Genomic DNA, 15,793 nt, shown 5'->3' on the forward strand with positions numbered 1-15,793 from the left:
CCACAGCACAGCCAACTCCATGAAATCATGCCAGTACCTTGGGGCTCCCTCCTACAAACCCTGCACATCTTGTGAAGCAGTTGTGGGTAGCGCCTCACCTTCCTCTTGGATTTCTCTCTCTTGACTCTAATTATACCATCTTCCACCCATTTCCTTAGATCACCAGAACCACCGTCCCTGTGAAAGAAGCAAATTTCTTAGACAGCTTTCCAATTTTATTCTTGTTCACCTTTAGCTTGGTTTTCTCAGGATTTAATACTAGCTGGCTTGTACAATTTTGGTTTGGTTTTTTTTTGCTGTTGTTGTTGGTTCATTGGTTGTTTTTTTTTTGTTGTTCTTGACTACTTTTCTCCAATTGTTGATATTTTTGCTAGCTTCTCAGCACCTAAGGACTTGTGCAATGACACCTTCTGGATGGGTTATTTCAGCTCTGCCTGCAGGTCTATAATTTATGGTTTATCATTTGATTAAAAAACACTTTGAAAATAGTCACTGCAGTTGCAATACTCAAACTACTATTTTCAGTGTACTCTACTGCCTTCCTGTCCTATTCTTTATAAATTAATTAGCAACTCCTGGAATTCCTTTCAGAAAACTTTGCAAATATTTGTCTAGGTTCCTTTATCTTTTCGGTATATGCATTTACTGTCACATATAGTAACAGCTAACTTATGAGTGAACTTAGATCCAGCAAGACAATACAATAACCTAAGAAAAGTTGTGCCAGATTCTGGGAAATGACCCAGCACACTGAAACATTACAGGATACAGTATCCAGATTCTCTGCTGGGTGTACACTGTCATAAGTTACATGTCCGAGACACTAGAGAGCCATTGTATCCATGAGTCAGTGGAAGCACTCATGCTTAAGTCACAGGAGGTAGTTATTTAGATATCATTGTCTGAAAATTAGCACCCTAGTTATACCAATCTTTCTAAGTCAGCTAGGGGATGAGAACAGAGCTAAAATTTTTTCCAACTGAAAACACTCCCATCATTTTTACCTACTCACAGGTCTGCAGACATGGTAAACCAATCTCAGCCTGATTTTATAAAATTTTTCATTCTGTAGCTGAAAAATATTTTAAATGTGGGTTGATTTACAGTATGATGGCATACTTTTGGAAAAACTGCCTGCCTTTCCATGTGCTACGCTGCATTCCTTATGAAAATAAGTTATCATTTAGGAAGGTGGGTACATTCCCTCAGGGAAATTAAAGGTTAGATTTTTCAACAATGGAATAAATGAAATATAAATAAAAACTCTATAATATTTGTCAAAGATTGCATGGGCAAAACTTCAGCTATGTCTCCCCAGTGGTTACTGCACTTCACTCCTTTCCTACAGGTAGGACATCACAGTGATGGCTGGGTGCTGCTATGCAACTGTTTTAGTGTGTGAGTACAGATGGAAGATGACACTATTTGGTGATGCAAAACACCCTGGTGCATCTGGCTTTTCTAGTTTTATAGGCTGGTATTTTTTTTTTTGTCAGCCCATAATAATAGTGATAGTGATTTTTTATTTCTCACTGTGACAATTTAGCAGAAATCAGTATCTCATTCAAGCAACATGAGTTGCAACAGTGCAACATAGTCCACTCAGAAAGGAAGAAAATGTATTTCTACACAGTTTGAAAATTATGTTTAAAATCTATGGAGCAGTCCTGGATCAGAACATCACCTCTAATCCTGCAGATTCATCACTGGACAAGCAAGGAAAGAATTGCAGGCAATTATATTGGCCATTTCTGCTTCCTTTGGTGGAAATTGCAGGTAGTGAGTGGTACCTGCACAGCCTGGGACCGGCAGTCTGGCTGCAGGTCAGGGCTGTGCTGTGCCTGGAACCAGCAGAATATGGAGGTTGTGGGGGTCTACTTAGACCTGCCTTTCTCTCTCCTACCCCTTGCCCAGGCGAGTTCAGCCACCTCAGCCATTTTTCTGCCACTAAAATATTGCTCAGTGTGAAAAGGCAGCTTTGGATGGGCCATATCCAAGTGGTTGAAGGCCATTTGGTGCTGTCCACAGGCTGGACCAATTGGTGGCTTGTATTTCAGTATATTAATTCTTCATTTATTTTGTTCTGCTTGTGCTGTGAAGCACACCACCTTACCTTCCCCTCTCCCTTCCTTTTCTATCAGCTTAAAATAGCCTAAGTTTCTAATTTTTCTTCTGAAATGTGAATTTACAAGTCCTGGTAACACCTTGCCTGTTTTGGTTAGATTAGTCCCCGATGACTTGTGTTTTGCTCACTGCAAACAACAGCAAAGGGAATTGGAAACTCTGGAGAAGGGCTGTATTGGTTGTACCTGCAGAACTCTTGTGCAGTTTAGGGATTACTGTTAACACTTGTTAATAATTGATTCTTCTGCAGGGAACTGCAGAAAGTCTTCTGCATTGACCTAAAGACTGTCACATTCAAGTAATCAGCTATTTTCTATGTGTATTTTGACATTTGCTGTCAATATTTTGCAATTCCTCTACTTCATCAATAATCACTATAAACTGTATTTTGGGATCAAAATCAGAAAAAAAAAGTTTGGACAGGAAAAAAAACCGTATAAAATTTAATGTTTTGAATATGATGAACAATTGGTATTTTTCATTTTATTGTGGGATTAATATCTGCAAATTTGTCATAAGTGAAAAAAAAGAGACAAAGGAAAACAAGATCAATAAATTGAAAGAAAGTACATTTTCTTTTGTATTAAGACAATCCTAGAGTGAATTAAATATATGGGTTGTTAATATCAAAGATAAGAGACAAAATATCTTCTTTTTATTGACTTTCTGAACTAAATTATCCTTTTTTAAAATTCTTCTCTACAACTGACTGATTTGGACAAAGACGGTACAGTTGGAGAAGACAGTGATTTTTTTTCTCTCCATATTTACTTTTAACATGGTTTAAGTTGCTTACAGATGTACTGCTTCTAAAGCTGATTGTATAGGTGTGTTCTACATGAGCAGTTTAACAGATAGAAAACAGATCAATATAACTAAAAGCAGGGAAACATAAAAGCAAAAGTTACATAGAAATAGAATGCCGCAGGTGGAGGAATTTATTGCAAGTGCTTTAGACTAGAATTTTCCAGCTTAAGGAAAGCTGGAGGTCACAAAAAGCTTAAGGTTACAAAGCTTAAGGTCCAACCTGTACATTTGTACAAGAAATATTAAATTACACACCATATCCTATGGAGACCCCCCTGTCTGGGAGATGGGGTGTGCTACACCTAGCAGGATCTTAAAAGGAACTGAGGGAGTATTTACTCTACACACATTCCCACCACTCTGCATTAATGATAAAACACTCAACCAACTTCTTCACAGGTGGTCACTACTCACTGCTAAGGGAGAGCAAAAGCCAGCACTGTGGGCTGTAATACACGTGATGGAAGACTTGAGATATGAGTGTTCTAGCTCTGTGTAGGTCATTTTAGTAAGCCCATAGCTTTCTCAAACTGCTACATTCTATTTAAAGACCCCAGATTGGCTCTTTTGGTAGCTGTAAGGAAAAATTTTCACAGTACAGGGGCACCCATGATGGCCCTTTTAGAAAATCAATAATCCTCTGAAATTGTCTTCTATTTTAAGGAACTGAGATTCAGATTACTTGGAGGTATTTAGATCTTAGAGGTTACATGCAGCAGTTTCAATAAAAAAAAGACATTGGCTTGCATGACCGCAGATTGAACCTTATCAGATAGCTCAGTCATTTTTATCGGGTTTTCGTGTGGATTTCTGGGCTGCATAGTACATTCAGCAAAAGATCAGTCTGAAACTGTACCCAGCAATTTTGTCTGAAGAAGGAAGAGAAGGAACAGTATGATGGGCATTTTTAAATTTTGTGATAGCGTTCTTAACATTGTAAGTTAATATGTGATAAAAAATCTCTACTTGTTCCAAATTAGAAAGATGTGAATTGTCATTATTTGACCCTTCTCTTAATTGTGAACTGGTCTCTTTTTCCATGATCAGATGAGAAGAGAGGGGGGAAAGTACAAACACTAGAAGAAAAAATCAGCTGTAGGAAGCATGCATCTAACAGCAAGAGACCAGCAGATGCCTGACAGCCTGTTGAAAAGTGAGTTTCACAACAGTAAGTTTTCACAACATGCAGCAGGCAATTAAATCAGGCCCTACATATGTAAGAACTAGAAAAAGGAATGGCACAGTAGATATTCCATAGGACATCAGTGCAATACAGTGATTGTTGTAGCTGCTACATTTTTTAATATGTGCAATAAAATAAATGGTAAAAATATTTTCCCTCTGTTTTATCTAATAATTATTATTTTTTAATGTCAAGAACAGTTTCCTTTCTTAGTACAAGTTAGTTATAACTTTGAGATGATGTAATCTGTTCTGACATCTGTTTATTTCAAATACTTTTTGGTTTTGTCCATAGGGTTAAGACTCTGGCCAGATAAAAAATATTGGTATTCAAAACATCTGAAATTAGAGCAAATATCTGGAGGAAGGAGATTAGAAAGAGGGCCTATGTGATGTTTTTGGGATTTCCTGAATGGAGAGTAATCATAAAATTTTCATGGTTTTAAACTTCAACTTATCGGAGGCCTTGTGTTTGGAGATGGAGTGTAATTCAATCTTACTTCATTCTCCCAGTGTCTGATGTCCCCCCATTTTGCCAGATTAATATTCATTGTTTCTTGGAACAGAAGCCAAAGCTGCTTCTACTGTTCCTCTGTCTATTCATGCTGTAGCAGAAGGTAAAAATCTCTCCCATGCCGCCTGTAGTTGCAGATTTTCTATAGTAAGGTTACCAAACCCACAGGATCAGGCTGAAGAGTGAAGGGCACAACAGAATTCTTATAAAAGTTCTGGTGCCAAATTGCTACAGAAATACACAGGAAAGCTGTGGTACACACTGGAAGACCTAGACTGTGGGATGAGTCTCGAGGCTTAGACTCTTAAATTTATAAGCAGGTGTTTATAATTCTGGTGTCTAAAGTCCTGATTATAGCTACAGTCGGAATGGCTGTTTAAGTTCCAGTTCTAGTGGTCAGTGGCTATTCAGAAAATATGAAGAATTTGCCAAATGTCACCTAAGGTGTAATAGGGAACCTGAGAAGACTACACAGTAGCTGAGAGCTAGGTGAGACACATCTGGGCATCTGAAATGGCACAAGGTGCTTCTCTGTGGGGTATTAGGCTTAAGCAAAGCACATAACAGAAGTTTGGACATTCAGCTGTGCAGAAATCTGCAAGCCTCAAACTGAGTCATGTCCTGTGGGCAACTTAACAACATTGACACCTTTAATAACTTACAGGGACATCTTTTGCTCTGAACTCACTGCTGCCAAGGCTAAAGAGAAAGAGAATGTTAACAAAGTTGCCAAGCAGTTTTTGAGATATTTTCTACCAGTCCTCAACAGATTACTGAGTGTATACGCCATAAATGCAGACAATTAGTCATTCTTTTTTTTTTTTTTTTTTTTGAGTCGCTTTGCATAATTTGCTTTTATAATTTTCTTCGGTGGAAGTGGACAAGATTTAGTCCCTAGGTGGGTGACCACTATCTATGCTGCTATGTGAGAATTGTGCCATAATATCTTGTGACTGTTGCTAGATCTACTTTTTGGCCAAACTGCAGGCTGGAATGATGGAGAAAGGGAAAAGCAGAACCCAGAGTACTGATGCGTACAGTAGCAATGGCAGAGCAGGTAAGTGAGGAGGAAATACTGCTAAAATTCTGGGAGTAGCCAAGATTTCTTAGTTTTCTGACACTACATTTTGGAAATATCATTAAACAACATTTTCCTTACCTTTATAGCTCTGCCCTGTGTACCCTTATCTTTGACATCTGTTTGATTTACCTAGACAAATTCTGTCAGGATTCCTTTGTGTAAGTTTCTTTTATTTTGCATGGATCCTGAAAGCAATTAAGGTAATTATGAATTGAAAATGAAGAGGAGGAAAAAGATGATGATGAGCTGTAAAATAATGAGTATTTGTTGCTTAACAATGACCTCATTTTCCAAATGAGTACCTATCAGATGCTATCAGAGGTAGTTGCTGAACTTGCAGTCCATAGATTCTTTCATTTTTAATAATTTTTTCTTCTGTAGGGTTGTATTTCTATATCTGAACAAAACAATGCTGTTTCATCTTACGCCTTTTATAAATGTTGTTTCAAAATAGTCTGTCTGAAGTTAGAGAAATTATGTATTTTCAGGTACTACTTAATTAAACATTGAGCTTTGAAATATTAGTGCAGCTCATGTCACAACTGCAGATGAAAGTATAACATATCTTTGAAAATTAAACTGTTAGGCAAAGAAATATCTGAAAATAAGTTGGTAGTGATTTTTCTTCTTTTTTAAAGGAAACATTATCAATATTGGGAATAGAATTCTCTGTTTATTCAAAACATATGCTACTATGTTAATTACTGTTGCTGGAGAGCAAGTGCCAGCCTAAATAACATGCAAATGGTCAATGCTTTTTTTTTTTTTTTTTTTTTTTTTTTAATAAAGAGGTTTTACAGGTCATTCTGCAGTAAAATTAGCCCATAAACCTGCTCAAGCTGGAAATTATCATCCATCACAATTAGGTACAGGCCTGTATAATAGGAACTTAATCTCATTTCAGGTTCTGGAGTGGATATTTTGATTAAATTAGCAAACAGAGATGACAATGGTAATAACAAGAATTCTTACTGATGGTGGAATGCATCAATGATAACTGTCTGGGAAGTTGTGCCAGACTCTTTGCCAAATACTGAAAACATTACTCTTTTTATGCAAAGCCAGAGGTGTGCAAGTGAGATGTGATAGCAGAGAGTGAAACTGGCCTCTACCGTAAATTACGCACTCCTCAGGCACTGCTCAGGCACTGCTCATGCCTTGGAAAGAGGACACTTATCAGGAACATGAGGCCAGGGCTGGGCTGCTCCCCTTCATTTCATCATGCATTGTGCCGGCCTCGGGAGCTGCATGGAAATGAGTGCCTCATTTCTGCGTCACTGATGGCCCTGGAGCTTGTGCCACCCACGCTGCCAGGCCTGTGTGTCTGCTCATCAGGAGCCAGGGCAGGAGCAGGAGGTAGGAGACAGAAATACAGTCAGGAAGATGGGTTCTGATTTGGATACTGGGCTAGAAATAAGGTGTGCTTTTTCCAAATCACACCATGCTGGTGTGGCTTAACTTTCATCTCTTTCAGACATTATGTACCATAGTGGGCATGGATCCCCAAACAGGACATCCTTTCATTTTCGTTTTACACACATGACAAGAATATAAATGGCAAACACTCTGACCTTCAGTCAATAAATATCCAAAGCATCTTCCGTGGTATGCAGTGACTGTGCATAGCAGGGGCTCAACATTTCCCCTTTACTTTGCCCAGAGCTTTCCCCATTTAATTCAGTCATTTGAAATCTGATTAGGTTCCACAGGAAACAGGAAAGGTAGGTGAATGATGATTCTTAATTCAATCCCCAGGTTATGCTCAGGTAATGCTGATGTGAGAGCTCTAGAGATGAGCCAGTGAAGTGCATTTAGAGGCACAAATGCATCAGCATCTCTGATAACACTTAGGAATGGCTTCTTTACAACCTCTGTCCTTGCATGATTGCTAGAATAGGAAACTGAGGGAATCTTCTGGTTTTATTTTAAAGGCTGAAACAGGACATGTTCTCCCAGTCAATGGCTTTTCTGTGGGAGTTAACAAAAATATTCTGAGGGCTCTTAGCAGTTCTGATCAATAAATATGATCAATACTCTAGTACCTGTACATTCTTAATTATTTTATGATTCTATTACAAAGGCTATAATAGTACAGATATTTCATTGAAAAGCTTATTTTATAATCCATTTCCCTCTCAGGCTTTTATATTATTCTTTGACTGGTTACTTTAAATAATCATGACTTTGAGATATTTAGCAGTAAAATGTGGATGCTTATGATGTGAGCTAACAGCAGATGAGGAGCAGGATTTTCTTCCTAAAGCACACAGCTTCACTAGGAAAGCATTTGGATACCTTGTTTCCATAGGATGAGAATGAACATTGATCAGCAATGACTAGGTCTTACCTCTAAGCCTAAAAAAAAGATACCTGAGTGGTGACCTGCAGGAAAAGTATTCTCACTGATGAAGGGTCACTTTTTTAAGGGGAAGTACATTTCTGAAATCATAAAGAAAAAGATGTACTGTTTTCTGAAGGAAAACTGACAGTGATCTCGGCTGAAGTTTTATTAAGCAGAAGTGACTAGGTCAATCAATCAGAAGTATTAATCGAGGCAGGCCCTTAATTTGGAAGGAATGTACATTAAACTCTCATTAGTGCACCCTCTAGTGGAATCTTGGGGAAACACCCGCACATGCAGCAAAGCCAAAGTCATCACTAATAAAATAGCCTGGTGAAAATAGATTGGCTATATATACTGCATTCCTGCAGCAAAAAGAAATATCAGAAGGCTTTTTTACTTAGTAACTACAATTCATGAAAGAGATAAAATGACATTTCCAACCACCAATTAACGTCAGAAGTCTATGTAGGCATGCAAGTCTCGGAGACTATGTTGTTTTTCCTTTCAGCATGCTTTGAGACCCAGCAAGATCCACCCATGTAAGGTGAAGGGTAGTCTTGCCTATTTCAGGCCTTTAACTTAACACTCCATTGTGTTTCCAGTTTATTAGACTTCTCTGTTATTATTGGGTTAGGATGCCTCGTATGTTTTTTCACTGCTTCAGCTATTTCTAAATCTTAGCAACCACCAAGATCTACGATGGAGCAGAATTAAGCTTGCACTTCCCAGTTTCTGCAGCTCTTCCTCAGGCGAGGCTGGGCTGTGTGGAGGAGGTGGCATTCCCAGCAATCGGGTCTGCGGGCTGATTGCTCTGTGCTATTTAATGCGCACGGGGGTTTCCTGCAGACGAAGCGGCTCAGCCCCGGGGCTCTGGGGAGCGTTTGGCCCTGTCATTGTCCCTTTGAAGAAGTGGGAGGATGCAGAAGTGCCTCAAATGTGTGCAGGCAGCCTGGAGGCTCACCTGTCACTTCTCAGTTAGCTGGGCCAGGAGGAGCCCTGGTACTGAGCCTATCGCATCCTCCTTGTCCTGCCGAGCCCGGGACCGGCAGCCGTGTGAATGCATCCTTCATTTTTCGTGCTTCTGGCATCGCTTGGCCCCCTCCCAGCTGTATATTGTGTATCTCTGCATTCAAAGGCACCTTTGAAGAGAGCTACAATTTACCACGCACTCTCTTTGAATTGTCCATTCCCCTTTAGAGAAGAAATAACCCAAGGGGAAGGCAAAGCCGTCTATTAACAAAGTAACGTCGTATTTTTCACTGTAATATTGTATCCTCGCCCATGTTTTCGCCTTGCTTCCTGACGCAGCAGCATATTTTCCCTGAATGACACTCTCTCCTCCCTTCACCCTCACTTTTTCCAATCGCATAGGGCTGAGGCTGCCGGGGTGGTCCCGTTCCCCTCGGCAGCCCCCGAGGCCCGTCAGCAGCAGGATACCCCCGCAGGCCCGGGCGGAGCCGCCCCTCAGGGACAGCCCGGCCCCGCTCCCGCAGCCGCCCGGGCGGGGCCGCGCCTCCCCCCGCCTTCCCCGTCACGGCGGGGCGGGCCGGGCCGGGGCCTGCCCGCCCCTCCACGCCCTGCACCGCCACCGCCCCCAGCCGCTCCCCTGGGAGCGGGTTCGCCGGGGCCGGGTAAGAGCCGCCGGAGCTCCGCTGGGGCGCCGGGGGTGCCGCCTGCCGCAAGCAGGGGGAATTGGGGCGGTGTCCGGCCATCTGGGAAGGGGCTGTCATGCGCGGGGAGCTGTCGGAGGGCAGCGTGAAGGGCCTCGCTGGAGCCGGGGCTGCGCCCCCGTGCCCGGCCCTGGGGCGAGCGGGGCGGCTGTGGACGAGGCGGGGGTGGCGGGGCTGGGGCCGGGGCCGGGGCCGGGCCGTGCGGGGGGCGCAGTGTTGGAGCGCGGTCGGTGGTGTCAGCAGCAGCTCCTTTCCCCGCACCCTTCCCTGTGACACCCACGGTGCCAGGGCTTTGGGCTTGGCGATGCTCCGGGGGAGGGTCAGGGCTTACAGTGGGTGTTTTATAGCAGCTGGCGTGGAACTGTAGGGTGGGACGGGCACCCCCGCCTTGTGGAAATGCTCCCCTTGCTGTTACAGGTCCGAGGTGAGCATGTCAGCAGGAGGAGGGAACATTATAAAAGTGGCCGATGTAAATAGTGAGCCCGGGCCTGGCGCGCCGGCCCCCGGCCCGACGTTATCGCTGTTTTCCTGGTGAATCACTCGGCGCTGCAACAGAAACTCAGGCTTCTTCAAACTCAGCAAGTCAGCGGAAGGTTTCACTCCGCTTTGCATGCACTGCAGGGCACTACATCTTAATTAAAGACGCCCGGTGTTAAAATCTCAGGATACTTGGTCAGAATCAATGTGCTCCTGTGCTGTGATCCCCTCCACGAGCCTTTCAAAGGCAGAGGGCTGTGCCAGCAGGGCGTGTGGAGCCCTCCTAAGGGGTCATTATACAGGCTTGTGCTTTGCCGGCAGTGCAGCCCTTCTGCTTGGAGCCTGGGGATTGTGCAATTGCTCTTAATGGAAAAGAAGGAAAAGGGGACCAAAAAAAGAGTTAAAATATGTCAAAATTAGAAAAAAGTGGTGCTCAATGGTGACATTGTTATAACCTGTGTCTGTGTTTGCTTCATGATGGCACCTTTTGTAGTCTTTGGAAGAATATGAGGTAGTCCTCTTCTTGGTGGCTTACACTGAAGTGAAACTCTTGAGAGAGAAGAAGAAAAGAGACCATGAGCTATATGTAGTCATTAGCACCCGGGCAGGCCTCAGAGAGACTTGGCATGCATTGCAATCAGATTTTGTGCAAAGCTAACTTATCCCATGGTGTGCTTGATCTGTTCACTTGGTAGTGAACAAGGTACCATGACGGAGAATTGGGTGAGAATAAACAGCACACCAGATATATCAGGCTTCTCATCCATCCTCTTTTTCCCATGAGATATTGTTTGCCAACCAGCTGCACAAGGAACTGGGCACTTTGAAATGGTTATCAGGTCCATTTTCAGACTTCTCATTCCCTCTCCCCATAGTTCCAGTCCCCAGTGTTCCTTTTCCTTGCTTTGTTGTAAGGCTTTTAAATGCCTTGTGTGCTCCTAGGAAACATAATTCTCTTACTTAAGGCATTTTGCCAAGCACTAATATATTCTCTTAAGCTTGTGAAAGCTATGCACTTCCTTCACCTAGTTTATCATAAATATCAGTGTGGATGAATCAGACAATTGTAAGGGTGGTAATTTTTATCCATATATGCTAAGCGTTGGTGATGCTTTAAGCCTAATAGAATTTCAGACTTCTGTAATTTAGTTTTTCATGCTGAGCAGTTTAAATGTCGCTGCTTGAAATTGCATCTGTGTTCAAAAGAATCATTTTTAGGAAAAATGACTAAAACACTGACCAGTGGCAGAATCTAATAACTATTTCAAAAAAACCCAAACATAGAGCTGTTAGATGATGCGAGCTTGGTTTTGGTAGCTTTCACCATCAGTAGCGTGGCAAGGCTAAGGGAATTGTGCAGAGTAGGTAGGCAGTTACCTTCTGACATCTCTTCTGTTGGTGTTGATGCAGTTTTAAATAAACTTTGCTTTTTCCTACCATATATGGATTTAAGTTTGACTTCTACCTGAAAGTAGGGGATAAAAAATAATCTAGAAACTTTTCTTTTAAGAAGGCAAGAAGAATTTAATTTTACTGCTACTTTGTTTGCTTATTTGTTATGCTCCACTGTAGGTTTTGTATTATGGGGGCCTACAGCCTGCCTGTGGACCAGGATTTCAGCACATTAGGAGCTGTAAAAGCAGAAAGTGGGAAATGTAATATCAGTCTCTAAATATTTTAGCTGAAGTATAAAGGAAAAAGAGACATAAGTCCAGGAAAAAAAATTAAACCTCCCTCATCCCTTAGCAAAATAATGACAGATTTAATGCTCACTTGTATCTTATTAAGTCAGTTGCTAAGAGTCTGCTACGAGAATCCCTCAGGTGCTGTAGCAGGAGGTCCTTATCTTTTCTCTCGCAAACATTGTGACTTGCTGAAATTTTTGCCTAAGTTTTTCAGCAGTTCATCACTTTTGGCTGTGTTTTGACCCTGCTGGAAGAATTTTGAATGTCTTTTTTTTGGGAGGGGTAGTTCATAAAGGAAGCCACATATTGTTTAGGAGAAGCTTTGTTACTGTGACTTTATTTAGGAAAAAATATCCTGTTAGGAAAGCCCCATGACTTGTTTCTGGATACTCAAAGGCATAAAATCAGATCAGATTAAATTTTCAAGTGTTCTATGGAGTGCAGTATGTACTTTTTGCTTTCTGAAAGTTAAGGGTCCATGTAAACATTCTAGGTCCTAATACTATAATATTGCTCAAACAGTAAAACTATTGCTTAAGGGTTCTTATCCTAATGTATTTGGGCTAGATTTCTGGGAGAAGGAGAATTCTTCAAATATCTAAATGAGAAAATACTAGATAGATTAGGTGCTCATTAACTGTAGCTTACTGGAGTCTGCAAAATATTCATGTGACTGCTGTGAAATCTGACATGTGCAGTGCTTGTCACACACATGTCACACACATCCTTTTGTCCTGGTGGAGGTTTCAGGAATGACACTGGGCAGCTGCTTAGATGTGGAGACTTTCTTGTCTCTACATTTATAGCTGATGGAAAAGTGGATTTTTTCTTATGCCTGATCAACACCTTTCTAGAAGATATGTTGGTACTAAGGTTAATTTCTTGTTTTGGTGTGGAGTGACCATGTGATGTAGGAACTAGTTAATGCAGAAATTATGATAAATATATTCAGTCCTTTGAATTCTTTAAACCTCAATATACAGTGAGGTCCTGCTTCAGTTAGTGTTAATAAAATGTTCTGATTTTTCATTTCATTTGTGCCTGTAGACTCGGTTTCTTGGACTTTCTACAGTAGCTTGACAAGCTGAGTTGGTCCTAGGTATACTCCCATTCAGAGACAGTGATATTGAGCAGAAGATAAAATGTACAATCAGAAACTGACACCTGACTAAAACTTTTAGAGGAACTGAAGACTACCACAAGTGCAGCTCGGTTCCAGTCGGAAGGCAGAGTGTACTTCCTGCAACTGCAGCAGGCCTTTAACTTCCCTGTTTTGTAAGTTGTGCAGCCAGTCATACCAAAATACATTGTGACAGAGTAGTTAAATGCTGTGAAAGTGAAAAGTGGTAATTTCTATGGAAATGCAGTGTCTTGATGAATGCTCCTACCGCCCTGCATGGAAAGAAGTGTTTGGTGCATGCCTGTTTTGTTTCCTGATGGTTGAAACCCTGACCTTGTCTAGGTCATTAGCAGTTGACTTTCCAAGGGCTGAGCTTATCTGTATTTTCAGAGGAGTTTGAGTAACTCAGCACTCATAAGTGAAGGAGTTGTGAGTGGAAGTAGGGTGTTCATCAGGTTCAGATGCCCATGTTACTGTGAGAACTAGAGGGAGAAAATGTGGTGAAGACTGGGAGGTGATGACAGCTGATGGCTGTCCTCTTACCTCTCTTTCTGTCTGTTCCCCAGACAGTCACCTACCTGTATTTCTGAAGTACTGAGGAACAGCTCTGTTAGCAGAAGAATGTGCATGGAGTAAACCAGCTGCAAATTTACATGGCTATCCTACAAATTTGCTATAAGTCTCAATTCTTAAGTATGTGAGTTGATAAAAAGAATTGTGTCAACAATTAGAGAGATCTGTCTACATGTGCAGATGAAAAGCTGAACTATATCTTGTGGACTTTGGCATCTGAACATCTTCTTGAAATCTATTGTGTTTGGCTGTCATAGAAAGTTGAAAAATTCTTAAGTCTTATGTATGGAACAATCTGAACGCTTGTCAGTGTAGTGGAGTGTAACTTCTTTAAAGATACAATCAGCTGTAGAAATTTGCAAGACAAAAAAAAGCAGTAGCTGCTTTTGTCAAGACTTAGATGAAATATTCAGTGTATATCTCTTGATTGTAAAGGTATTCCTGAGAACAGTGTTACAGGCAGCTGATTGGTGAATACAAATATGAAAGAAGAAAAACCAATCATGAAATATTGTTTCAGTACACAAGGTAACTTGGTCTTTTGCCATCTCTTCTCCTTAGCAGTGGCATTTTAACATTACCATTAAACATAAAAGTTAAACAACTTTTAACATTAACTATAATATTTAACTAAAAAGTTTTTTAGTCAGTAGCATTGTAGTTAGCATGCTATTAAGGTATCTAGAAATAGTAATAACTTTTAAGAAAACCTGTCAGCAGTTCTGAGAAATCTTTTTCAAACTTAGTTTTTAGGTGGTTTCTTTGGATTTTATGCCTGTTATTGTATTTTTCACTGAATTGGTAGATTGCCTTACTTAGTCAATGCACCAAGGTATAGAGCCATTTATTTGCTGTAAAGGTTGTGTGGGTTTGGTCTTGCAATACAAATTCAGTGTGCTCTTGCCTGGAATTTCCAAAAAAATCAAGGGTTGTAATTCCAGCCTTGGCCCAGATAAGTGGAATTTAGGCTGGCTGGCTGGCTGACTGACTCCAGACTTTAGTCAAAATAACTTGAATCTGCATGTGGTACAGACAAAGGAAAAGACACTTCAGACAGTTATCATGACTCTGGCAATGGTGCAGCAAGTAGAAGAGTGCAAGTACACTCCCTGTGGCCTCATCTGCAGTCAGGTTGTTCATTACTGGGGCCTGAAGACTCCAAGCAGGGCTTGGGATCAAAGTGAAGCAGCCATTTTGAAATTAAGCAGAGTTTGTCTTCATGGTAGCAGCAGCTTTTTCATGGGGCACAGGTGATGTCACCTGCAGGATGGCAGGGATGGGCCTAAGCTCTGTAGTTATATCCCTGGTGAAGTTTTGGTGAGATGTACAATGTCAGGACCACTACATGTCTTGGCTGCACTTGAGATGATTTCATATGACAGAGATATGAAACCAGTCATGGTTTAAAACAGCCGGGGTATTGTTGCCTGTATTAATACAGGCATTTCCAAAGGTGAAAGGAAATATTTGGCAATGAGGACTGTTAATTGTTTGTATTTTAAAAAAGTTTTTAAGGACTTGAGTTTGCAAATTGTAGCACAGCTGCTGTCATACTTGACAAATCAGTTGACAAATCATACTTTTCATTTCCTTCTTTTCACACAGTAAATTTGCTTTCTTTTCTCTATACCTGAAACTGAGTTTAAGTGGTGTCTCTTAACCCATCTAGCTGATGGGCCAGGAGGAGAGGACATTGTTTGGAAGGTGCATGGTTTGGGTTGGACAGTGGAAATGCAGGAAAGTGAAGTTAAAATGTTCAACCTGTGAAGGTGATGTGCAGGAGAGCACAGTCTACATGAAATTGTGGTATTGTGTTGGATGTGTTGTGCTTGATTATTCTGCATTCTCACTGCAGAACAGATAAACCACCAGTTTTGATTTGCACAGGTATTGTAATTTATGTTTTGGTAATTTTGATTTAGGATTATGAGCACATGAGTTTGTGTTTAAATTTGATCTGTATGGATGGAGAAACACCCCTAAAAATGCGTTTGAATACCCAAGTTGTTGAAAAATTAATTCATATTGATAAACACAGCAGCTGAAAAAGGATAAAGTTCAAATTCATACAGCTTAGGTGACACTGGGTTAAAGTTAAACTACAACTGAAGTTGATACAAATGATTGGTGTTTGGAGGGAACTGGTTGCTGCCTTTTTTCTGATGTCTTGTGTGATGTCTGCTGAGTTTGTTTTTTTTTCCAGTGGTTACATATGC

General features: G+C 41.0%; 1 protein-coding gene across 1 annotated transcript in view; it reads left to right on the forward strand.

Moving 5' to 3' along the window:
• The first annotated feature begins 9,597 nt into the window (after nucleotides 1-9,597).
• The window catches only part of STX7 (syntaxin 7), a 31,499-nt gene continuing 25,303 nt past the window's right edge, over nucleotides 9,598-15,793 (forward strand). Inside the window, exon 1 of the mRNA XM_030236087.2 lies at nucleotides 9,598-9,683. The gene's annotated coding sequence lies outside the window, so the exon portion shown is untranslated. The remainder of the gene's footprint in view (nucleotides 9,684-15,793) is intronic.

Source organism: Serinus canaria, chromosome 3 (assembly GCF_022539315.1).
Source record: "Serinus canaria isolate serCan28SL12 chromosome 3, serCan2020, whole genome shotgun sequence".
NCBI classification, from domain to species: Eukaryota; Metazoa; Chordata; class Aves; order Passeriformes; family Fringillidae; genus Serinus; species Serinus canaria.